The sequence below is a fragment of the Genypterus blacodes genome, unplaced genomic scaffold (genome assembly GCF_046128005.1).
Source record: "Genypterus blacodes isolate CSIRO-AG114 ecotype Tasmania unplaced genomic scaffold, CSIRO-AGI_Gbla_v1 ptg000044l_1, whole genome shotgun sequence".
NCBI classification, from domain to species: domain Eukaryota; kingdom Metazoa; phylum Chordata; class Actinopteri; order Ophidiiformes; family Ophidiidae; genus Genypterus; species Genypterus blacodes.
In genome coordinates, this window is record NW_027466857.1 from 316,593 (window position 1) to 342,046 (window position 25,454).

Genomic DNA, 25,454 nt, shown 5'->3' on the forward strand with positions numbered 1-25,454 from the left:
ATATCTTGGGCAAGGAAGGAGTTAGAGTGTTAAAATTTTTAGACGCAGCATCCAGGCTGCAATGGCTTCAATTTGTGTTATTTCGGGGCAAATTGGGGAATATTGAATTTTTTGTGAAAATGTTGACCCCGCGGTCAATGTTATTTTCAGCTGAGGAGAACTTTAAACGCCCATATCTTGGGCAAGGAAGGAGTTAGAGTGTTCAAATTTTTAGACGCAGCATCCAGGCTGCAATGGCTTCAATTTGTGTTATTTTGGGGCAAATTGGGGAATATTGAATTTTTGGTGAAAATGTTGACCCCGCGGTCAACGTGTTTTTTCAACTGGAGAAAACTTGAATCGCCCATATCTTGGATAAGGAAGGAGTGAGAGAGCTCACATTTCAGACACAGCATCCAGGCTGCAATGGCTTCAATGTGTGGTTTTTTCGGGCAAATTGGGGAATATTGATTTTTTTGTGAAAAAGTTGACCCCGCGGTCAATGTTTTTTTCAACTGGAGAAAACTTGAAACGCCCATATCTTGGATAAGGAAGGAGTGAGAGAGCTCACATTTCAGACACAGCATCCAGGCTGCAATGGCTTCAATTTGTGTTATTTTGGGGCAAATTGGGGAATATTGATTTTTTGGTGAAAAAGTTGACCTCGCGGTCAATGTTTTTTTCAGCTGAGGAGATAACTTGAAACGCCCGTATCTTGGGCAAGGAAGGAGTGAGAGAGCTCACATTTCAAACACAGCATCCATGCAGAAATGGCTTCAATTTGTGTTATTTCGGGGCAAATTGGGGAATATTGAATTTTTTGTGAAAATGTTGACCCCGCGGTCAATGTTTTTTTCAGCTGAGGAGAACTTGAAACGCCCATATCTTGGGCAAGGAAGGAGTGAGAGAGCTTAAATTTCAGACGCAGCATCCAGGCAGGCATGGCATCAATTTGTGTTATTTTGGGGCAAATTGGGGAATATTGAATTTTTGGTGAAAATGTTGACCCCGCGGTCAACTTGTTTTTTCAACTGGAGAAAACTTGAAACGCCCATATCTTGGATAAGGAAGGAGTGAGAGAGCTCACATTTCAGACGCAGCATCCAGGCAGGAATGGCATCAATTTGTGTTATTTTGGGGCAAATTGGGGAATATTGAATTTTTGGTGAAAAAGTTGACCCCGCGGTCAATGTTTTTTTCAGCTGAGGAGAACTTGAAACGCCCATATCTTGGGCAAGGAAGGAGTGAGAGAGCTTAAATTTCAGACGCAGCATCCAGGCAGGAATGGCTCCAATTTGTGTTATTTTGGGGCAAAGTGGGGAATATTGAATTTTTGGTGAAAATGTTGACCCCGCGGTCAACGTGTTTTTTCAACTGGAGAAAACTTGAAACGCCCATATCTTGGATAAGGAAGGAGTGAGAGAGCTCACATTTCAGACACAGCATCCAGGCTGCAATGGCTTCAATTTGTGTTATTTTGGGGCAAATTGGGGAATATTGTTTTTTTGGTGAAAAAGTTGACCCCGCGGTCAATGTTTTTTTCAGCTGAGGAGATAACTTGAAACGCCCGTATCTTGGGCAAGGAAGGAGTTAGAGTGTTAAAATTTTTAGACGCAGCATCCAGGCTGCAATGGCTTCAATTTGTGTCATTTTGGGGCAAATTGGGGAATATTGAATTTTTGGTGAAAAAGTTGACCTCGCGGTCAATGTTTTTTTCAGCAGAGGAGATAACTTGAAACGCCCGTATCTTGGGCAAGGAAGGAGTTAGAGTGTTAAAATTTTTAGACGCAGCATCCAGGCTGCAATGGCTTCAATTTGTGTCATTTTGGGGCAAATTGGGGAATATTGAATTTTTTGTGAAAATGTTGACCCCGCGGTCAATGTTTTTTTCAGCTGAGGAGAACTTGAAACGCCCATATCTTGGATAAGGAAGGAGTGAGAGAGCTCACGTTTCAGACACAGCATCCAGGCTGCAATGGCTTCAATTTGTGTTATTTCGGGGCAAATTGGGGAATATTGAATTTTTTGTGAAAATGTTGACCCCGCGGTCAATGTTTTTTTCAGCTGAGGAGAACTTGAAACGCCCATATCTTGGATAAGGAAGGAGTGAGAGAGCTCACGTTTCAGACACAGCATCCAGGCTGCAATGGCTTCAATTTGTGTTATTTCGGGGCAAATTGGGGAATATTGAATTTTTTGTGAAAATGTTGACCCCGCGGTCAATGTTTTTTTCAGCTGAGGAGAACTTGAAACGCCCATATCTTGGGCAAGGAAGGAGTTAGAGAGCTCACATTTCAGACACAGCATCCAGGCTGCAATGGCTTCAATTTGTGTTATTTCGGGGCAAATTGGGGAATATTGAATTTTTGGTGAAAATGTTGACCCCGCGGTCAACTTGTTTTTTCAACTGGAGAAAACTTGAAACGCCCATATCTTGGATAAGGAAGGAGTGAGAGAGCTCACATTTCAGACGCAGCATCCAGGCTGCAATGGCTTCAATTTGTGTTATTTTGGGGCAAAGTGGGGAACATTGAATTTTTGGTGAAAAAGTTGACCCCGCGGTCAATGTTTTTTTCAGCTGAGGAGAACTTGAAACGCCCATATCTTGGATAAGGAAGGAGTGAGAGAGCTCACATTTCAGACGCAGCATCCAGGCTGCAATGGCTTCAATTTGTGTTATTTTGGGGCAAAGTGGGGAACATTGAATTTTTGGTGAAAAAGTTGACCCCGTGGTCAATGTTTTTTTCAGCTGAGGAGAACTTGAAACGCCCATATCTTGGATAAGGAAGGAGTGAGAGAGCTCACATTTCAGACGCAGCATCCAGGCTGCAATGGCTTCAATTTGTGTTATTTTGGGGCAAAGTGGGGAACATTGAATTTTTGGTGAAAAAGTTGACCCCGTGGTCAATGTTTTTTTCAGCTGAGGAGAACTTGAAACGCCCATATCTTGGATAAGGAAGGAGTGAGAGAGCTCACATTTCAGACGCAGCATCCAGGCTGCAATGGCTTCAATTTGTGTTATTTTGGGGCAAAGTGGGGAATATTGAGTTTTTGGTGAAAATGTTGACCCCGCGGTCAATGTTTTTTTCAGCTGAGGAGAACTTGAAACGCCCATATCTTGGATAAGGAAGGAGTGAGAGAGCTCACATTTCAGACACAGCATCCAGGCTGCAATGGCTTCAATTTGTTATTTTGGGGCAAATTGGGGAATATTGATTTTTTTGTGAAAAAGTTGACCCCGCGGTCAATGTTTTTTTCAGCTGAGGAGATAACTTGAAACGCCCATATCTTGGGCATGGAAGGAGTGAGAGAGCTTAAATTTCAGACACAGCATCCAGGCTGCAATGGCTTCAAGTTGTGTTATTTTGGGGCAAATTGGGGAATATTGAATTTTTTGTGAAAATGTTGACCCCGCGGTCAATGTCTTTTTCAGCTGAGGAGAACTTTAAACGCCCATATCTTGGGCAAGGAAGGAGTTAGAGTGTTAAAATTTTTAGACGCAGCATCCAGGCTGCAATGGCTTCAATTTGTGTTATTTTGGGGCAAATTGGGGAATATTGAATTTTTGGTGAAAATGTTGACCCCGCGGTGAACGTGTTTTTTCAACTGGAGAAAACTTGAAACGCCCATATCTTGGATAAGGAAGGAGTGAGAGAGCTCACATTTCAGACACAGCATCCAGGCTGCAATGGCTTCAATTTGTGTTATTTCGGGGCAAATTGGGGAATATTGAATTTTTGGTGAAAAAGTTGACCCCGCGGTCAATGTTTTTTTCAGCTGAGGAGAACTTGAAACGCCCATATCTTGGATAAGGAAGGAGTGAGAGAGCTCACATTTCAGACACAACATCCAGGCTGCAATGGCTTCAATTTGTGTTATTTTGGGGCAAATTGGGGAATATTGAATTTTTGGTGAAAATGTTGACCCCGCGGTCAATGTTTTTTTCAGCTGAGGAGAACTTGAAATGCCCATATCTTGGATAAGGAAGGAGTGAGAGAGCTCACATTTCAGACACAGCATCCAGGCTGCATTGGCTTCAATTTGTGTTATTTTGGGGCAAATTGGGGAATATTGAATTTTTGGTGAAAAAGTTGACCTCGCGGTCAATGTTTTTTTCACCTGAGGAGATAACTTGAAACGCCTGTATCTTGGGCAAGGAAGGAGTGAGAGAGCTCACATTTCAGACACAGCATCCATGCTGCAATGGCTTCAATATGTGTTATTTTGGGGCAAATTGGGGAATATTGAATTTTTTGTGAAAATGTTGACCCCGCGGTCAATGTTTTTTTCAGCTGAGGAGAACTTGAAACGCCCATATCTTGGATACGGAAGGAGTGAGAGAGCTCACGTTTCAGACACAGCATCCAAGCTGCAATGGCTTCAATTTGTGTTATTTTGGGGCAATTGGGGAATATTGATTTTTTGGTGAAAAAGTTGACCCGCGGTCAATGTTCTTTTTAGCTGAGGAGAACTTGAAATGCCCATATCTTGGATAAGGAAGGAGTGAGAGAGCTCACATTTCAGACACAGCATCCAGGCTGCAATGGTATGAATTTGTGTTATTTCGGGGCAAATTGGGGAATATTGAATTTTTGGTGAAAAAGTTGACTCCGCGGTCAATGTTTTTTTCAGCTGAGGAGAACTTGAAATGCCCATATCTTGGATAAGGAAGGAGTGAGAGAGCTCACATTTCAGACACAGCATCCAGGCTGCATTGGCTTCAATTTGTGTTATTTTGGGGCAAATTGGGGAATATTGAATTTTTGGTGAAAATGCTGACCCCGCAGTCAATGTTTTTTTCAGCTGAGGAGAACTTGAAACGCCCATATCTTGGACAAGGAAGGAGTGAGAGAGCTTAAATTTCAGACGCAGCATCCAGGCAGAAATGGCATCAATTTGTGTTATTTTGGGGCAAATTGGGGAATATTGAATTTTTGGTGAAAAAGTTGACCTCGCGGTCAATGTTTTTTTCAGCTGAGGAGATAACTTGAAACGCCCGTATCTTGGGCAAGGAAGGAGTGAGAGAGCTCACATTTCAGACACAGCATCCAGGCTGCAATGGCTTCAATTTGTGTTATTTCGGGGCAAATTGGGGAATATTGAATTTTTGGTGAAAAAGTTGACCCCGCGGTCAATGTTTTTTTCAGCTGAGGAGAACTTGAAACGCCCATATCTTGGATAAGGAAGGAGTGAGAGAGCTCACATTTCAGACACAGCATCCAGGCTGCAATGGCTTCAATTTGTGTTATTTTGGGGCAAATTGGGGAATATTGAATTTTTGGTGAAAAATTTGACCCCGCGGTCAATGTTTTTTTCAGCTGAGGAGAACTTGAAATGCCCATATCTTGGATAAGGAAGGAGTGAGAGAGCTCACGTTTCAGACACAGCATCCAAGCTGCAATGGCTTCAATTTGTGTTATTTTGGGGCAATTGGGGAATATTGATTTTTTGGTGAAAAAGTTGACCCGCGGTCAATGTTCTTTTTAGCTGAGGAGAACTTGAAATGCCCATATCTTGGATAAGGAAGGAGTGAGAGAGCTCACATTTCAGACACAGCATCCAGGCTGCAATGGTATGAATTTGTGTTATTTCGGGGCAAATTGGGGAATATTGAATTTTTGGTGAAAAAGTTGACTCCGCGGTCAATGTTTTTTTCAGCTGAGGAGAACTTGAAATGCCCATATCTTGGATAAGGAAGGAGTGAGAGAGCTCACATTTCAGACACAGCATCCAGGCTGCATTGGCTTCAATTTGTGTTATTTTGGGGCAAATTGGGGAATATTGAATTTTTGGTGAAAATGCTGACCTCGCGGTCAATGTTTTTTTCAGCTGAGGAGATAACTTGAAACGCCCGTATCTTGGGCAAGGAAGGAGTGAGAGAGCTCACATTTCAGACACAGCATCCATGCAGAAATGGCTTCAATTTGTGTTATTTCGGGGCAAATTGGGGAATATTGAATTTTTTGTGAAAATGTTGACCCCGCGGTCAATGTTTTTTTCTGCTGAGGAGAACTTGAAACGCCCATATCTTGGATAAGGAAGGAGTGAGAGAGCTCACATTTCAGACGCAGCATCCAGGCTGCAATGGCTTCAATTTGTGTTATTTTGGGGCAAATTGGGGAATATTGAATTTTTGGTGAAAAAGTTGACCCCGCGGTCAATGTTTTTTTCAGCTGAGGAGATAACTTGAAACGCCAGTATCTTGGGCAAGGAAGGAGTGAGAGAGCTCACATTTCAGACACAGCATCCAGGCTGCAATGGTATGAATTTGTGTTATTTCGGGGCAAATTGGGGAATATTGAATTTTTGGTGAAAAAGTTGACTCCGCGGTCAATGTTTTTTTCAGCTGAGGAGAACTTGAAATGCCCATATCTTGGATAAGGAAGGAGTGAGAGAGCTCACATTTCAGACACAGCATCCAGGCTGCATTGGCTTCAATTTGTGTTATTTTGGGGCAAATTGGGGAATATTGAATTTTTGGTGAAAATGCTGACCCCGCAGTCAATGTTTTTTTCAGCTGAGGAGAACTTGAAACGCCCATATCTTGGACAAGGAAGGAGTGAGAGAGCTTAAATTTCAGACGCAGCATCCAGGCAGAAATGGCATCAATTTGTGTTATTTTGGGGCAAATTGGGGAATATTGAATTTTTGGTGAAAAAGTTGACCTCGCGGTCAATGTTTTTTTCAACTGAGGAGATAACTTGAAACGCCCGTATCTTGGGCAAGGAAGGAGTGAGAGAGCTCACATTTCAGACACAGCATCCAGGCTGCAATGGTATGAATTTGTGTTATTTCGGGGCAAATTGGGGAATATTGAATTTTTGGTGAAAAAGTTGACTCCGCGGTCAATGTTTTTTTCAGCTGAGGAGAACTTGAAATGCCCATATCTTGGATAAGGAAGGAGTGAGAGAGCTCACATTTCAGACACAGCATCCAGGCTGCATTGGCTTCAATTTGTGTTATTTTGGGGCAAATTGGGGAATATTGAATTTTTGGTGAAAATGCTGACCTCGCGGTCAATGTTTTTTTCAGCTGAGGAGATAACTTGAAACGCCCGTATCTTGGGCAAGGAAGGAGTGAGAGAGCTCACATTTCAGACACAGCATCCATGCAGAAATGGCTTCAATTTGTGTTATTTCGGGGCAAATTGGGGAATATTGAATTTTTTGTGAAAATGTTGACCCCGCGGTCAATGTTTTTTTCTGCTGAGGAGAACTTGAAACGCCCATATCTTGGATAAGGAAGGAGTGAGAGAGCTCACATTTCAGACGCAGCATCCAGGCTGCAATGGCTTCAATTTGTGTTATTTTGGGGCAAATTGGGGAATATTGAATTTTTGGTGAAAAAGTTGACCCCGCGGTCAATGTTTTTTTCAGCTGAGGAGATAACTTGAAACGCCAGTATCTTGGGCAAGGAAGGAGTGAGAGAGCTCACATTTCAGACACAGCATCCAGGCTGCAATGGCTTCAATTTGTGTTATTTTGGGGCAAATTGGGGAATATTGAATTTTTGGTGAAAAATTTGACCCCGCGGTCAATGTTTTTTTCAGCTGAGGAGAACTTGAAATGCCCATATCTTGGATAAGGAAGGAGTGAGAGAGCTCACGTTTCAGACACAGCATCCAAGCTGCAATGGCTTCAATTTGTGTTATTTTGGGGCAATTGGGGAATATTGATTTTTTGGTGAAAAAGTTGACCCGCGGTCAATGTTCTTTTTAGCTGAGGAGAACTTGAAATGCCCATATCTTGGATAAGGAAGGAGTGAGAGAGCTCACATTTCAGACACAGCATCCAGGCTGCAATGGTATGAATTTGTGTTATTTCGGGGCAAATTGGGGAATATTGAATTTTTGGTGAAAAAGTTGACTCCGCGGTCAATGTTTTTTTCAGCTGAGGAGAACTTGAAATGCCCATATCTTGGATAAGGAAGGAGTGAGAGAGCTCACATTTCAGACACAGCATCCAGGCTGCATTGGCTTCAATTTGTGTTATTTTGGGGCAAATTGGGGAATATTGAATTTTTGGTGAAAATGCTGACCCCGCATTCAATGTTTTTTTCAGCTGAGGAGAACTTGAAACGCCCATATCTTGGACAAGGAAGGAGTGAGAGAGCTTAAATTTCAGACGCAGCATCCAGGCAGAAATGGCATCAATTTGTGTTATTTTGGGGCAAATTGGGGAATATTGAATTTTTGGTGAAAAAGTTGACCTCGCGGTCAATGTTTTTTTCAGCTGAGGAGATAACTTGAAACGCCCGTATCTTGGGCAAGGAAGGAGTGAGAGAGCTCACATTTCAGACACAGCATCCATGCAGAAATGGCTTCAATTTGTGTTATTTCGAGTAAAATGGGGAATATTGAATTTTTTGTGAAAATGTTGACCCCGCGGTCAATGTTTTTTTCTGCTGAGGAGAACTTGAAACGCCCATATCTTGGATAAGGAAGGAGTGAGAGAGCTCACATTTCAGACACAGCATCCAGGCTGCAATGGCTTCAATTTGTGTTATTTTGGGGCAAATTGGGGAATATTGAATTTTTGGTGAAAATGTTGACCCCGCGGTCAATGTTTTTTTCAGCTGAGGAGAACTTGAAACGCCCATATCTTGGGCAAGGAAGGAGTGAGAGAGCTTAAATTTCAGACGCAGCATCCAGGCAGAAATGGCATCAATTTGTGTTATTTTGGGGCAAATTGGGGAATATTGAATTTTTGGTGAAAAAGTTGACCTCGCGGTCAATGTTTTTTTCAACTGAGGAGATAACTTGAAACGCCCGTATCTTGGGCAAGGAAGGAGTGAGAGAGCTCACATTTCAGACACAGCATCCAGGCTGCAATGGTATGAATTTGTGTTATTTCGGGGCAAATTGGGGAATATTGAATTTTTGGTGAAAAAGTTGACTCCGCGGTCAATGTTTTTTTCAGCTGAGGAGAACTTGAAATGCCCATATCTTGGATAAGGAAGGAGTGAGAGAGCTCACATTTCAGACACAGCATCCAGGCTGCATTGGCTTCAATTTGTGTTATTTTGGGGCAAATTGGGGAATATTGAATTTTTGGTGAAAATGCTGACCTCGCGGTCAATGTTTTTTTCAGCTGAGGAGATAACTTGAAACGCCCGTATCTTGGGCAAGGAAGGAGTGAGAGAGCTCACATTTCAGACACAGCATCCATGCAGAAATGGCTTCAATTTGTGTTATTTCGGGGCAAATTGGGGAATATTGAATTTTTTGTGAAAATGTTGACCCCGCGGTCAATGTTTTTTTCTGCTGAGGAGAACTTGAAACGCCCATATCTTGGATAAGGAAGGAGTGAGAGAGCTCACATTTCAGACGCAGCATCCAGGCTGCAATGGCTTCAATTTGTGTTATTTTGGGGCAAATTGGGGAATATTGAATTTTTGGTGAAAAAGTTGACCCCGCGGTCAATGTTTTTTTCAGCTGAGGAGATAACTTGAAACGCCAGTATCTTGGGCAAGGAAGGAGTGAGAGAGCTCACATTTCAGACACAGCATCCAGGCTGCAATGGCTTCAATTTGTGTTATTTTGGGGCAAATTGGGGAATATTGAATTTTTGGTGAAAAATTTGACCCCGCGGTCAATGTTTTTTTCAGCTGAGGAGAACTTGAAATGCCCATATCTTGGATAAGGAAGGAGTGAGAGAGCTCACGTTTCAGACACAGCATCCAAGCTGCAATGGCTTCAATTTGTGTTATTTTGGGGCAATTGGGGAATATTGATTTTTTGGTGAAAAAGTTGACCCGCGGTCAATGTTCTTTTTAGCTGAGGAGAACTTGAAATGCCCATATCTTGGATAAGGAAGGAGTGAGAGAGCTCACATTTCAGACACAGCATCCAGGCTGCATTGGCTTCAATTTGTGTTATTTTGGGGCAAATTGGGGAATATTGAATTTTTGGTGAAAATGCTGACCCCGCAGTCAATGTTTTTTTCAGCTGAGGAGAACTTGAAACGCCCATATCTTGGACAAGGAAGGAGTGAGAGAGCTTAAATTTCAGACGCAGCATCCAGGCAGAAATGGCATCAATTTGTGTTATTTTGGGGCAAATTGGGGAATATTGAATTTTTGGTGAAAAAGTTGACCTCGCGGTCAATGTTTTTTTCAGCTGAGGAGATAACTTGAAACGCCCATATCTTGGGCATGGAAGGAGTGAGAGAGCTTAAATTTCAGACACAGCATCCAGGCTGCAATGGCTTCAATTTGTGTTATTTTGGGGCAAATTGGGGAATATTGAATTTTTGGTGAAAATGTTGACCCCGCGGTCAATGTTTTTTTCAGCTGAGGAGAACTTGAAACGCCCATATCTTGGGCAAGGAAGGAGTTAGAGTGTTAAAATTTTTAGACGCAGCATCCAGGCTGCAATGGCTTCAATTTGTGTTATTTCGGGGCAAATTGGGGAATATTGATTTTTTGGTGAAAAAGTTGACCCCGCGGTCAATGTTTTTTTCAGCTGAGGAGATAACTTGAAACGCCCATATCTTGGGCAAGGAAGGAGTTAGAGAGCTCACATTTCAGACACAGCATCCAGGCTGCAATGGCTTCAATTTGTGTTATTTCGTTGGCAAATTGGGGAATATTGAATTTTTGGTGAAAATGTTGACCCCGCGGTCAATGTTTTTTTCAGCTGAGGAGATAACTTGAAACGCCCATATCTTGGATAAGGAAGGAGTGAGAGAGCTCACATTTCAGACACAGCATCCAGGCTGCAATGGGATGAATTTGTGTTATTTCGGGACAAATTGGGGAATATTGAATTTTTGGTGAAAAAGTTGACCCCGCGGTCAATGTTTTTTTTTCAGCTGAGGAGATAACTTGAAACGCCCATATCTTGGGCAAGGAAGGAGTTAGAGTGTTAAAATTTTTAGACGCAGCATCCAGGCTGCAATGGCTTCAATTTGTGTTATTTCGTTGGCAAATTGGGGAATATTGAATTTTTGGTGAAAATGTTGACCCCGCGGTGAACGTGTTTTTTCAACTGGAGAAAACTTGAAACGCCCATATCTTGGATAAGGAAGGAGTGAGAGAGCTCACATTTCAGACACAGCATCCAGGCTGCAATGGCTTCAATTTGTTATTTTGGGGCAAATTGGGGAATATTGTTTTTTTGGTGAAAAAGTTGACCCCGCGGTCAATGTTTTTTTCAGCTGAGGAGATAACTTGAAACGCCCATATCTTGGGCATGGAAGGAGTGAGAGAGCTTAAATTTCAGACACAGCATCCAGGCTGCAATGGCTTCAATTTGTGTTATGTTGGGGCAAATTGGGGAATATTGAATTTTTGGTGAAAATGTTGACCCCGCGGTCAATGTTTTTTTCAGCTGAGGAGAACTTGAAACGCCCATATCTTGGGCAAGGAAGGAGTTAGAGTGTTAAAATTTTTAGACGCAGCATCCAGGCTGCAATGGCTTCAATTTGTGTTATTTTGGGGCAAATTGGGGAATATTGATTTTTTGGTGAAAAAGTTGACCCCGCGGTCAATGTTTTTTTCAGCTGAGGAGAACTTGAAACGCCCATATCTTGGGCAAGGAAGGAGTTAGAGAGCTCACATTTCAGACACAGCATCCAGGCTGCAATGGCTTCAATTTGTTATTTTGGGGCAAATTGGGGAATATTGATTTTTTGGTGAAAAAGTTGACCCCGCGGTCAATGTTTTTTTCAGCTGAGGAGATAACTTGAAACGCCCATATCTTGGGCAAGGAAGGAGTTAGAGTGTTCAAATTTTTAGACGCAGCATCCAGGCTGCAATGTCTTCAATTTGTGTTATTTTGGGGCAAATTGGGGAATATTGAATTTTTGGTGAAAATGTTGTCCCCGCGGTCAAAGTGTTTTTTCAACTGGAGAAAACTTGAAACGCCCATATCTTGGATAAGGAAGGAGTGAGAGAGCTCACATTTCAGACACAGCATCCAGGCTGCAATGGGATGAATTTGTGTTATTTCGGGACAAATTGGGGAATATTGAATTTTTGGTGAAAAAGTTGACCCCGCGGTCAATGTTTTTTTTTCAGCTGAGGAGATAACTTGAAACGCCCATATCTTGGGCAAGGAAGGAGTTAGAGTGTTAAAATTTTTAGACGCAGCATCCAGGCTGCAATGGCTTCAATTTGTGTTATTTCGTTGGCAAATTGGGGAATATTGAATTTTTGGTGAAAATGTTGACCCCGCGGTGAACGTGTTTTTTCAACTGGAGAAAACTTGAAACGCCCATATCTTGGATAAGGAAGGAGTGAGAGAGCTCACATTTCAGACACAGCATCCAGGCTGCAATGGGATGAATTTGTGTTATTTCGGGACAAATTGGGGAATATTGAATTTTTGGTGAAAAAGTTGACCGGTCAATGTTTTTTTTTCAGCTGAGGAGATAATTTGAAACGCCCATATCTTGGGCAAGGAAGGAGTTAGAGTGTTAAAATTTTTAGACGCAGCATCCAGGCTGCAATGGCTTCAATTTGTGTTATTTCGGGGCAAATTGGGGAATATTGAATTTTTTGTGAAAATGTTGACCCCGCGGTCAATGTTATTTTCAGCTGAGGAGAACTTTAAACGCCCATATCTTGGATAAGGAAGGAGTGAGAGAGCTCACATTTCAGACACAGCATCCAGGCTGCAATGGGATGAATTTGTGTTATTTCGGGACAAATTGGGGAATATTGAATTTTTGGTGAAAAAGTTGACCCCGCGGTCAATGTTTTTTTTTCAGCTGAGGAGATAACTTGAAACGCCCATATCTTGGGAAAGGAAGGAGTTAGAGTGTTAAAATTTTTAGACGCAGCATCCAGGCTGCAATGGCTTCAATTTGTGTTATTTCGTTGGCAAATTGGGGAATATTGAATTTTTGGTGAAAATGTTGACCCCGCGGTGAACGTGTTTTTTCAACTGGAGAAAACTTGAAACGCCCATATCTTGGATAAGGAAGGAGTGAGAGAGCTCACATTTCAGACACAGCATCCAGGCTGCAATGGCTTCAATTTGTGTTATTTTGGGGCAAATTGGGGAATATTGATTTTTTGGTGAAAAAGTTGACCTCGCGGTCAATGTTTTTTTCAGCTGAGGAGATAACTTGAAACGCCCGTATCTTGGGCAAGGAAGGAGTGAGAGAGCTCACATTTCAAACACAGCATCCATGCAGAAATGGCTTCAATTTGTGTTATTTCGGGGCAAATTGGGGAATATTGAATTTTTTGTGAAAATGTTGACCCCGCGGTCAATGTTTTTTTCAGCTGAGGAGAACTTGAAACGCCCATATCTTGGATAAGGAAGGAGTGAGAGAGCTCACATTTCAGACACAGCATCCAGGCTGCAATGGCTTCAATTTGTGTTATTTTGGGGCAAATTGGGGAATATTGAATTTTTGGTGAAAAAGTTGACCCCGCGGTCAATGTTTTTTTCAGCTGAGGAGATAACTTGAAACGCCCATATCTTGGGCAAGGAAGGAGTTAGAGTGTTAAAATTTTTAGACGCAGCATCCAGGCTGCAATGGCTTCAATTTGTGTTATTTTGGGGCAAATTGGGGAATATTGAATTTTTGGTGAAAATGTTGACCCCGCGGTCAACGTGTTTTTCCAACTGGAGAAAACTTGAAACGCCCATATCTTGGATACGAAAGGAGTGAGAGAGCTCACATTTCAGACACAGCATCCAGGCTGCAATGGCTTAAATTTGTGTTATTTTGGGGCAAATTGGGGAATATTGAATTTTTGGTGAAAAAGTTGACCCCGCGGTCAATGTTTTTTTCAGCTGAGGAGATAACTTGAAACGCCCATATCTTGGGCAAGGAAGGAGTTAGAGTGTTCAAATTTTTAGACGCAGCATCCAGGCTGCAATGTCTTCAATTTGTGTTATTTTGGGGCAAATTGGGGAATATTGAATTTTTGGTGAAAATGTTGTCCCCGCGGTCAAAGTGTTTTTTCAACTGGAGAAAACTTGAAACGCCCATATCTTGGATAAGGAAGGAGTGAGAGAGCTCACATTTCAGACACAGCATCCAGGCTGCAATGGCTTCAATTTGTTATTTTGGGGCAAATTGGGGAACATTGATTTTTTTGTGAAAAAGTTGACCCCGCGGTCAATGTTTTTTTCAGCTGAGGAGAACTTGAAACGCCCATATCTTGGATAAGGAAGGAGTGAGAGAGCTCACATTTCAGACACAGCATCCAGGCTGCAATGGCTTCAATTTGTGTTATTTTGGGGCAAATTGGGGAATATTGAATTTTTTGTGAAAATGTTGACCCCGCGGTCAATGTCTTTTTCAGCTGAGGAGAACTTTAAACGCCCATATCTTGGGCAAGGAAGGAGTTAGAGTGTTAAAATTTTTAGACGCAGCATCCAGGCTGCAATGGCTTCAATTTGTGTTATTTTGGGGCAAATTGGGGAATATTGAATTTTTGGTGAAAATGTTGACCCCGCGGTGAACGTGTTTTTTCAACTGGAGAAAACTTGAAACGCCCATATCTTGGATAAGGAAGGAGTGAGAGAGCTCACATTTCAGACACAGCATCCAGGCTGCAATGGGATGAATTTGTGTTATTTCGGGACAAATTGGGGAATATTGAATTTTTGGTGAAAAAGTTGACCGGTCAATGTTTTTTTTTCAGCTGAGGAGATAATTTGAAACGCCCATATCTTGGGCAAGGAAGGAGTTAGAGTGTTAAAATTTTTAGACGCAGCATCCAGGCTGCAATGGCTTCAATTTGTGTTATTTCGGGGCAAATTGGGGAATATTGAATTTTTTGTGAAAATGTTGACCCCGCGGTCAATGTTATTTTCAGCTGAGGAGAACTTTAAACGCCCATATCTTGGGCAAGGAAGGAGTTAGAGTGTTCAAATTTTTAGACGCAGCATCCAGGCTGCAATGGCTTCAATTTGTGTTATTTTGGGGCAAATTGGGGAATATTGAATTTTTGGTGAAAAAGTTGACCCCGCGGTCAATGTTTTTTTCAGCTGAGGAGATAACTTGAAACGCCCGTATCTTGGGCAAGGAAGGAGTGAGAGAGCTCACATTTCAAACACAGCATCCATGCAGAAATGGCTTCAATTTGTGTTATTTCGGGGCAAATTGGGGAATATTGAATTTTTTGTGAAAATGTTGACCCCGCGGTCAATGTTTTTTTCAGCTGAGGAGAACTTGAAACGCCCATATCTTGGATAAGGAAGGAGTGAGAGAGCTCACATTTCAGACACAGCATCCAGGCTGCAATGGCTTCAATTTGTGTTATTTTGGGGCAAATTGGGGAATATTGAATTTTTGGTGAAAAAGTTGACCCCGCGGTCAATGTTTTTTTCAGCTGAGGAGATAACTTGAAACGCCCATATCTTGGGCAAGGAAGGAGTTAGAGTGTTAAAATTTTTAGACGCAGCATCCAGGCTGCAATGGCTTCAATTTGTGTTATTTTGGGGCAAATTGGGGAATATTGAATTTTTGGTGAAAATGTTGACCCCGCGGTCAACGTGTTTTTTCAACTGGAGAAAACTTGAAACGCCCATATCTTGGATAAGGAAGGAGTGAGAGAGCTCACATTTCAGACACAGCATCCAGGCTGCAATGGCTTCAATTTGTGTTATTTTGGGGCAAATTGGGGAATATTGATTTTTTGGTGAAAAAGTTGACCTCGCGGTCAATGTTTTTTTCAGCTGAGGAGATAACTTGAAACGCCCGTATCTTGGGCAAGGAAGGAGTGAGAGAGCTCACATTTCAGACACAGCATCCAGGCTGCAATGGCTTCAATTTGTGTTATTTTGGGGCAAATTGGGGAATATTGATTTTTTGGTGAAAAAGTTGACCTCGCGGTCAATGTTTTTTTCAGCTGAGGAGAACTTGAAACGCCCATATCTTGGATAAGGAAGGAGTGAGAGAGCTCACATTTCAGACACAGCATCCAGGCTGCAATGGCTTCAATTTGTGTTATTTTGGGGCAAATTGGGGAATATTGAATTTTTGGTGAAAAAGTTGACCCCGCGGTCAATGTTTTTTTCAGCTGAGGAGATAACTTGAAACGCCCATATCTTGGGCAAGGAAGGAGTTAGAGTGTTAAAATTTTTAGACGCAGCATCCAGGCTGCAATGGCTTCAATTTGTGTTATTTTGGGGCAAATTGGGGAATATTGAATTTTTGGTGAAAATGTTGACCCCGCGGTCAACGTGTTTTTTCAACTGGAGAAAACTTGAAACGCCCATATCTTGGATAAGGAAGGAGTGGGAGAGCTCACATTTCAGACACAGCATCCAGGCTGCAATGGCTTCAATTTGTGTTATTTTGGGGCAAATTGGGGAATATTGAATTTTTGGTGAAAATGTTGACCCCGCGGTCAATGTTTTTTTCAGCTGAGGAGAACTTGAAAGGCCCATATCTTGTTTAAGGAAGGAGTGAGAGAGCTCACATTTCAGACACAGCATCCAGGCTGCAATGGCTTCAATTTGTGTTATTTCGGGGCAAATTGGGGAATATTGAATTTTTGGTGAAAAAGTTGACCTCGTGGCCAACGTGTTTTTTCAACTGGAGAAAACTTGAAACGCCCATATCTTGGATAAGGAAGGAGTGGGAGAGCTCACATTTCAGACACAGCATCCAGGCTGCAATGGCTTCAATTTGTGTTATTTTGGGGCAAATTGGGGAATATTGAATTTTTGGTGAAAATGTTGACCCCGCGGTCAATGTTTTTTTCAGCTGAGGAGAACTTGAAAGGCCCATTTCTTGTTTAAGGAAGGAGTGAGAGAGCTCACATTTCAGACACAGCATCCAGGCTGCAATGGCTTCAATTTGTGTTATTTCGGGGCAAATTGGGGAATATTGAATTTTTGGTGAAAATGTTGACCCCGCGGTGAACGTGTTTTTTCAACTGGAGAAAACTTGAAACGCCCATATCTTGGATAAGGAAGGAGTGAGAGAGCTCACATTTCAGACACAGCATCCAGGCTGCAATGGCTTCAATTTGAGTTATTTTGGGGCAAATTGGGGAATATTGAATTTTTGGTGAAAAACTTGACCCCGCGGTCAACGTGTTATTTCAACTGGAGAAAACTTGAAACGCCCATATCTTGGATTAGGAAGGAGTTAGAGAGCTCACATTTCAGACACAGCATCCAGGCTGCAATGGCTTCAATTTGTGTTATTTTGGGGCAAATTGGGGAATATTGAATTTTTTGGTGAAAATGTTGACCCCGCGGTCAACGTGTTTTTTCAACTGGAGAAAACTTGAAACGCCCATATCTTGGATAAGGAAGGAGTGAGAGAGCTCACATTTCAGACACAGCATCCAGGCTGCAATGGCTTCAATTTGTGTTATTTCGGGGCAAATTGGGGAATATTGAACTTTTTGTGAAAATGTTGACCCCGCGGTCAATGTTTTTTTCAGCTGAGGAGAACTTGAAACGCCCATATCTTGGGCAAGGAAGGAGTTAGAGTGCTCACATTTCAGACACAGCATCCAGGCTGCAATGGCTTCAATTTGTGTTATTTTGGGGCAAATTGGGGAATATTGAATTTTTGGTGAAAAAGTTGACCCCGTGGTCAATGTTTTTTTCAGCTGAGGAGATAACTTGAAACGCCCATATCTTGGGCAAGGAAGGAGTTAGAGTGTTAAAATTTTTAGACGCTGCATCCAGGCTGCAATGGCTTCAATTTGTGTTATTTTGGGGCAAATTGGGGAATATTGAATTTTTGGTGAAAATGTTGACCCCGCGGTCAATGTTTTTTTCAGCTGAGGAGAACTTGAAACGCCCATATCTTGGGCAAGGAAGGAGTTAGAGTGCTCACATTTCAGACACAGCATCCAGGCTGCAATGGCTTCAATTTGTGTTATTTCGGGGCAAATTGGGGAATATTGAATTTTTTGTGAAAATGTTGACCCCGCGGTCAATGTTTTTTTCAGCTGAGGAGAACTTGAAAGGCCCATATCTTGTTTAAGGAAGGAGTGAGAGAGCTCACATTTCAGACACAGCATCCAGGCTGCAATGGCTTCAATTTGTGTTATTTCGGGGCAAATTGGGGAATATTGAATTTTTGGTGAAAAAGTTGACCTCGTGGTCAATGTTTTTTTCAGCCCATATCTTGGGCAAGGAAGGAGTAAGAGAGCTCACATTTCAGACACAGCATCCAGGCTGCAATGGCTTCAATTTGTGTTATTTTGGGGCAAATTGGGGAATATTGAATTTTTGGTGAAAATGTTGACCCCGCGGTCAACGTGTTTTTTCAACTGGAGAAAACTTGAAACGCCCATATCTTGGATAAGGAAGGAGTGAGAGAGCTTACATTTCAGACACAGCATCCAGGCTGCAATGGCTTCAATTTGTGTTATTTTGGGGCAAATTGGGGAATATTGAATTTTTGGTGAAAATGTTGACCCCGCGGTCAACGTGTTTTTTCAACTGGAGAAAACTTGAAACGCCCATATCTTGGATAAGGAAGGAGTGAGAGAGCTCATATTTCAGACACAGCATCCAGGCTGCAATGGCTTCAATTTGTGTTATTTCGGGGCAAATTGGGGAATATTGAATTTTTTGTGAAAATGTTGACCCCGCGGTCAATGTTTTTTTCAGCTGAGGAGAACTTGAAACGCCCATATCTTGGGCAAGGAAGGAGTTAGAGTGCTCACATTTCAGACACAGCATCCAGGCTGCAATGGCTTCAATTTGTGTTATTTCGGGGCAAATTGGGGAATATTGAATTTTTTGTGAAAATGTTGACCCCGCGGTCAATGTTTTTTTCAGCTGAGGAGAACTTGAAAGGCCCATATCTTGTTTAAGGAAGGAGTGAGAGAGCTCACATTTCAGACACAGCATCCAGGCTGCAATGGCTTCAATTTGTGTTATTTCGGGGCAAATTGGGGAATATTGAATTTTTGGTGAAAAAGTTGACCTCGTGGTCAATGTTTTTTTCAGCCCATATCTTGGGCAAGGAAGGAGTAAGAGAGCTCACATTTCAGACACAGCATCCAGGCTGTAATGGCTTCAATTTGTGTTATTTTGGGGCAAATTGGGGAATATTGAATTTTTGGTGAAAATGTTGACCCCGCGGTCAACGTGTTTTTTCAACTGGAGAAAACTTGAAACGCCCATATCTTGGATAAGGAAGGAGTGAGAGAGCTTACATTTCAGACACAGCATCCAGGCTGCAATGGCTTCAATTTGTGTTATTTTGGGGCAAATTGGGGAATATTTAATTTTTTGTGAAATAGTTGACCCCGCGGTCAATGTTTTTTTCAGCTGAGGAGAACTTGAAACGCCCATATCTTGGGCAAGGAAGGAGTGAGAGAGCTCACATTTCAGACACAGCATCCAGGCTGCAATGGGATGAATTTGTGTTATTTCGGGGCAAATTGGGGAATATTGAATTTTTGGTGAAAAAGTTGACCCCGCGGTCAATGTTTTTTTCAGCTGAGGAGAACTTGAAACGCCCATATCTTGGGCAAGGAAGGACTTAGAGTGTTAAAACTTTTAGACGCAGCATCCAGGCTGCAATGGCTTCAATTTGTGTTATTTTGGGGCAAATTGGGGAATATTGAATTTTTGGTGAAAAAGTTGACCTCGCGGTCAATGTTTTTTTCAGCTGAGGAGATAACTTGAAACGCCCATATCTTGGGCAAGGAAGGAGTTAGAGAGCTCACATTTCAGACACAGCATCCAGGCTGCAATGGCTTCAATTTGTGTTATTTTGGGGCAAATTGGGGAATATTTATTTTTTGGTGAAAAAGTTGACCCCGCGGTCAATGTTTTTTTCAGCTGAGGAGAACTTGAAACGCCCATATCTTGGATAAGGAAGGAGTGAGAGAGCAAGGATGGAGTGAGAGAGCTCCCATTTCAGACACAGCATCCAGGCTGCAATGGCTTCAATTTGTGTTATTTTGGGGCAAATTGGGGAATATTGAATTTTTGGTGAAAAAGTTGACCCCGCGGTCAACGTGTTTTTTCAACTGGAGAAAACTTGAAACGCCCATATCTTGGATAAGGAAGGAGTGAGAGAGCTCACATTTCAGACACAGCATCCAGGCTGCAATGGCTTCAATTTGTGTTATTTTGGGGCAAATTGGGGAATATTGAATTTTTGGTGAAAATGTTGACCCCGCGGTCAATGTTTTTTTCAGCTGAGGAGATAACTTGAAACGCCCATATCTTCGATAAGGAAGGAGTGAGAGAGCAAGGAAGGAGTGAGAGAGCTCACATTTCAGACACAGCATCCAGGCTGCAATGGCTTCAATTTGTGTTATTTCGGGTCAAATTGGGGAATATTGAATTTTTGGTGAAAATGTTGACCCCGCGGTCAATGTTTTTTTCAGCTGAGGAGATAACTTGAAACGCCCATATCTTAGATAAGGAAGGAGTGAGAGAGCTTAAATTTCAGACGCAGCATCCAGGCTGCAATGGCTTCAATTTGTGTTATTTTGGGGCAAATTAGGGAATATTGAATTTTTGGTGAAAATGTTGACCCCGCGGTCAATGTTTTTTTTTAATGAGGAGATAACTTGAAACGCCCATATCTTGGATAAGGAAGGAGTGAGAGAGCAAGGAAGGAGTGAGAGAGCTCACATTTCAGACACAGCATCCAGGCTGCAATGGCTTCAATTTGTGTTATTTCCGGGCAAATTGGGGAATATTGAATTTTTGGTGAAAATGTTGACCCCGCGGTCAAGGTTTTTTTCAGCTGAGGAGATAACTTGAAACGCCCATATCTTGGGCAAGGAAGGAGTGAGAGAGCTCACATTTCAGACACAGCATCCAGGCTGCAATGGCTTCAATTTGTGTTATTTTGGGGCAAATTGGGGAATATTGAATTTTTGGTGAAAATGTTGACCCCGCGGTCAATGTTTTTTTCAGCTGAGGAGAACTTGAAACGCCCATATCTTGGATAAGGAAGGAGTGAGAGAGCTCACATTTCAGACACAGCATCCAGGCTGCAATGGCTTCAATTTGTGTTATTTTGGGGCAAATTGGGGAATATTGAATTTTTGGTGAAAATGTTGACCCCGCGGTCAATGTTTTTTTCAGCTGAGGAGAACTTGAAATGCCCATATCTTGGATAAGGAAGGAGTGAGAGAGCTCACATTTCAGACACAGCATCCAGGCTGCAATGGCTTCAATTTGTGTTATTTTGGGTGAAATTGGGGAATATTGAATTTTTGGTGAAAATGTTGACCCCGCGGTCAATGTTTTTTTCAGCTGAGGAGATAACTTGAAACGCCCATATCTTGGATAAGGAAGGAGTGAGAGAGCAAGGATGGAGTGAGAGAGCTCCCATTTCAGACACAGCATCCAGGCTGCAATGGCTTCAATTTGTGTTATTTTGGGGCAAATTGGGGAATATTGAATTTTTGGTGAAAAAGTTGACCCCGCGGTCAACGTTTTTTTTCAACTGGAGAAAACTTGAAACGCCCATATCTTGGGCAAGGAAGGAGTGAGAGAGCTCCCATTTCAGACACAGCATCCAGGCTGCAATGGCTTCAATTTGTGTTATTTTGGGGCAAATTGGGGAATATTGAATTTTTGGTGAAAAAGTTGACCCCGCGGTCAATGTTTTTTTCAGCTGAGGAGATAACTTGAAACGTCCATATCTTGGGCAAGGAAGGAGTGAGAGAGCTTAAATTTCAGACGCAGCATCCAGGCTGCAATGGCTTCAATTTGTGTTATTTTGGGGCAAATTGGGGAATATTGAATTTTTGGTGAAAAAGTTGACCCCGCGGTCAAGGTTTTTTTTCAACTGGAGAAAACTTGAAACGCCCATATCTTGGATAAGGAAGGAGTGAGAGAGCTCACATTTCAGACACAGCATCCAGGCTGCAATGGCTTCAATTTGTGTTATTTTGGGTGAAATTGGGGAATATTGAATTTTTGGTGAAAATGTTGACCCCGCGGTCAATGTTTTTTTCAGCTGAGGAGATAACTTGAAACGCCCATATCTTGGATAAGGAAGGAGTGAGAGAGCAAGGATGGAGTGAGAGAGCTCCCATTTCAGACACAGCATCCAGGCTGCAATGGCTTCAATTTGTGTTATTTTGGGGCAAATTGGGGAATATTGAATTTTTGGTGAAAAAGTTGACCCCGCGGTCAACGTTTTTTTTCAACTGGAGAAAACTTGAAACGCCCATATCTTGGGCAAGGAAGGAGTGAGAGAGCTCCCATTTCAGACACAGCATCCAGGCTGCAATGGCTTCAATTTGTGTTATTTTGGGGCAAATTGGGGAATATTGAATTTTTGGTGAAAAAGTTGACCCCGCGGTCAATGTTTTTTTCAGCTGAGGAGATAACTTGAAACGTCCATATCTTGGGCAAGGAAAAAGTGAGAGAGCTTAAATTTCAGACGCAGCATCCAGGCTGCAATGGCTTCAATTTGTGTTATTTTGGGGCAAATTGGGGAATATTGAATTTTTGGTGAAAAAGTTGACCCCGCGGTCAAGGTTTTTTTTCAACTGGAGAAAACTTGAAACGCCCATATCTTGGATAAGGAAGGAGTGAGAGAGCTCACATTTCAGACACAGCATCCAGGCTGCAATGGCTTCAATTTGTGTTATTTTGGGGCAAATTAGGGAATATTGAATTTTTGGTGAAAATGTTGACCCCGCGGTCAATGTTTTTTTCAGCTGAGGAGATAACTTGAAACGCCCATATCTTGGATAAGGAAGGAGTGAGAGAGCAAGGATGGAGTGAGAGAGCTCCCATTTCAGACACAGCATCCAGGCTGCAATGGCTTCAATTTGTGTTATTTTGGGGCAAATTGGGGAATATTGAATTTTTGGTGAAAAAGTTGACCCCGCGGTCAACGTTTTTTTTCAACTGGAGAAAACTTGAAACGCCCATATCTTGGGCAAGGAAGGAGTGAGAGAGCTTAAATTTCAGACGCAGCATCCAGGCTGCAATGGCTTCAATTTGTGTTATTTTGGGGCAAATTGGGGAATATTGAATTTTTGGTGAAAAAGTTGACCCCGCGGTCAAGGTTTTTTTTCAACTGGAGAAAACTTGAAACGCCCATATCTTGGATAAGGAAGGAGTGAGAGAGCTCACATTTCAGACACAGCATCCAGGCTGCAATGGCTTCAATTTGTGTTATTTTGGGGCAAATTAGGGAATATTGAATTTTTGGTGAAAATGTTGACCCCGCGGTCAATGTTTTTTTCAGCTGAGGAGATAACTTGAAACGCCCATATCTTGGATAAGGAAGGAGTGAGAGAGCAAGGAAGGAGTGAGAGAGCTCACATTTCAGACACAGCATCCAGGCTGCAATGGCTTCAATTTGTGTTATTTTGGGTGAAATTGGGGAATATTGAATTTTTGGTGAAAATGTTGACCCCGCGGTCAATGTTTTTTTCAGCTGAGGAGATAACTTGAAACGCCCATATCTTGGGCAAGGAAGGAGTGAGAGAGCTAAAATTTCAGACGCAGCATCCAGGCTGCAATGGCTTCAATTTGTGTTATTTTGGGGCAAATTGGGGAATATTGATTTTTTGGTGAAAAAGTTGACCCCGCGGTCAATGTTTTTTTCAGCTGAGGAGAACTTGAAACGCCCATATCTTGGGCAAGGAAGGAGTGAGAGAGCTAAAATTTCAGACGCAGCATCCAGGCTGCAATTGGATGAATTTGTGTTATTTTGCGGCAAATTAGGGAATATTGAATTTTTGGTGAAAATGTTGACCCCGCGGTCAATGTTTTTTTCAGCTGAGGAGATAACATGAAACGCCCATATCTTGGATAAGGAAGGAGTGACAGAGCTCACATTTCAGACACAGCATCCAGGCTGCAATGGCTTCAATTTGTGTTATTTTGGGGCAAATTAGGGAATATTGAATTTTTGGTGAAAATGTTGACCCCGCGGTCAATGTTTTTTTCAGCTGAGGAGATAACTTGAAACGCCCATATCTTGGATAAGGAAGGAGTGAGAGAGCAAGGAAGGAGTGAGAGAGCTCACATTTCAGACACAGCATCCAGGCTGCAATGGCTTCAATTCGTGTTATTTTGGGTGAAATTGGGGAATATTGAATTTTTGGTGAAAATGTTGACCCCGCGGTCAATGTTTTTTTCAGCTGAGGAGATAACTTGAAACGCCCATATCTTGGATAAGGAAGGAGTGAGAGAGCTCACATTTCAGACACAGCATCCAGGCTGCAATGGCTTCAATTTGTGTTATTTTGGGGCAAATTGGGGAATATTGAATTTTTGGTGAAAATGTTGACCCAGCAGTCAATGTTTTTTTCAGCTGAGGAGAACTTAAAACGCCCATATCTTGGATAAGGAAGGAGTGAGAGAGCTTAAATTTCAGATGCAGCATCCAGGCTGCAATGGCTTCAATTTTTGTTATTTTGGGGCAAATTCGGGAATTTTGAATTTTTGGTGAAAATGTTGACCCCGCGGTCATCAATTTTTGTAACTAGAGAAAACTTGAAAAGCCCATGTCTGTGACAAGGAAGGAGATAGAGAGCTACAATTTCAGACGCAGCATCCAGGCAGAAATGCCATCAATGTGTGTAAATTTGGGGCAAATTGGGGAATATTGAAAATTTTCTAAAAATGTTGACCCGGGTCATCAATTTTTGAAACTGGAGAAAACTTGAAAAGCCCATATCTGTGACAAGGAAGGAGATAGAGAGCTACAATTTCAGACGCAGCATCCAGGCAGAAATGCCATCAATATGTGTAAATTTGGGGCAAATTGGGGAATATTGAATATTTTCTAAAAATGTTGACCCGCGGGTCATCAATTTTTGAAACTGGAGAAAACTTTAAAAGCCCATATCTCTGACAAGGAAGGAGATAGAGAGCTAAAATTTCAGAAGCAGCATCCAGACAGAAATGCCATCAATGTGTGTAAATTTGGGGCAAATTGGGGAATATTGAAAATTTTCTAAAAATGTTGACCCGCGGGTCATCGATTCTTGAAACTAGAGAAAATTTGAAAAGCCCATATCTGTGACAAGGAAGGAGATAGAGAGCTACAATTTCAGACGCAGCATCCAGGCAGAAATGCCATCAATGTGTGTAAATTTGGGGCAAATTGGGGAATATTGAAAATTTTCTAAAAATGTTGACCCAGGTCATCAATTTTTGAAACTGGAGAAAACTTGAAAAGCCCATATCTGTGACAAGGAAGGAGATAGAGAGCTAAAATTTCAGACGCAGCATCCAGGCAGAAATGCCATCAATGTGTGTAAATTTGGGGCAAATTGGGGAATATTGAAAATTTTCTAAAAATGTTGACCCGGGTCATCAATTTTTGAAACTGGAGAAAACTTGAAAAGCCCATATCTGTGACAAGGAAGGAGATAGAGAGCTACAATTTCAGACGCAGCATCCAGGCAGAAATGCCATCAATGTGTGTAAATTTGGGGCAAATTGGGGAATATTGAAAATTTTGGAAAAAAGTTGACCCCCGGGTCATCGATGTTTGAAACTGGAGAAAACTTGAAAAGCCCATATCTGTGACAAGGAAGGAGATAGAGAGCTAAAATTTCAGACGCAGCATCCAGGCAGAAATGCCATCAATGTG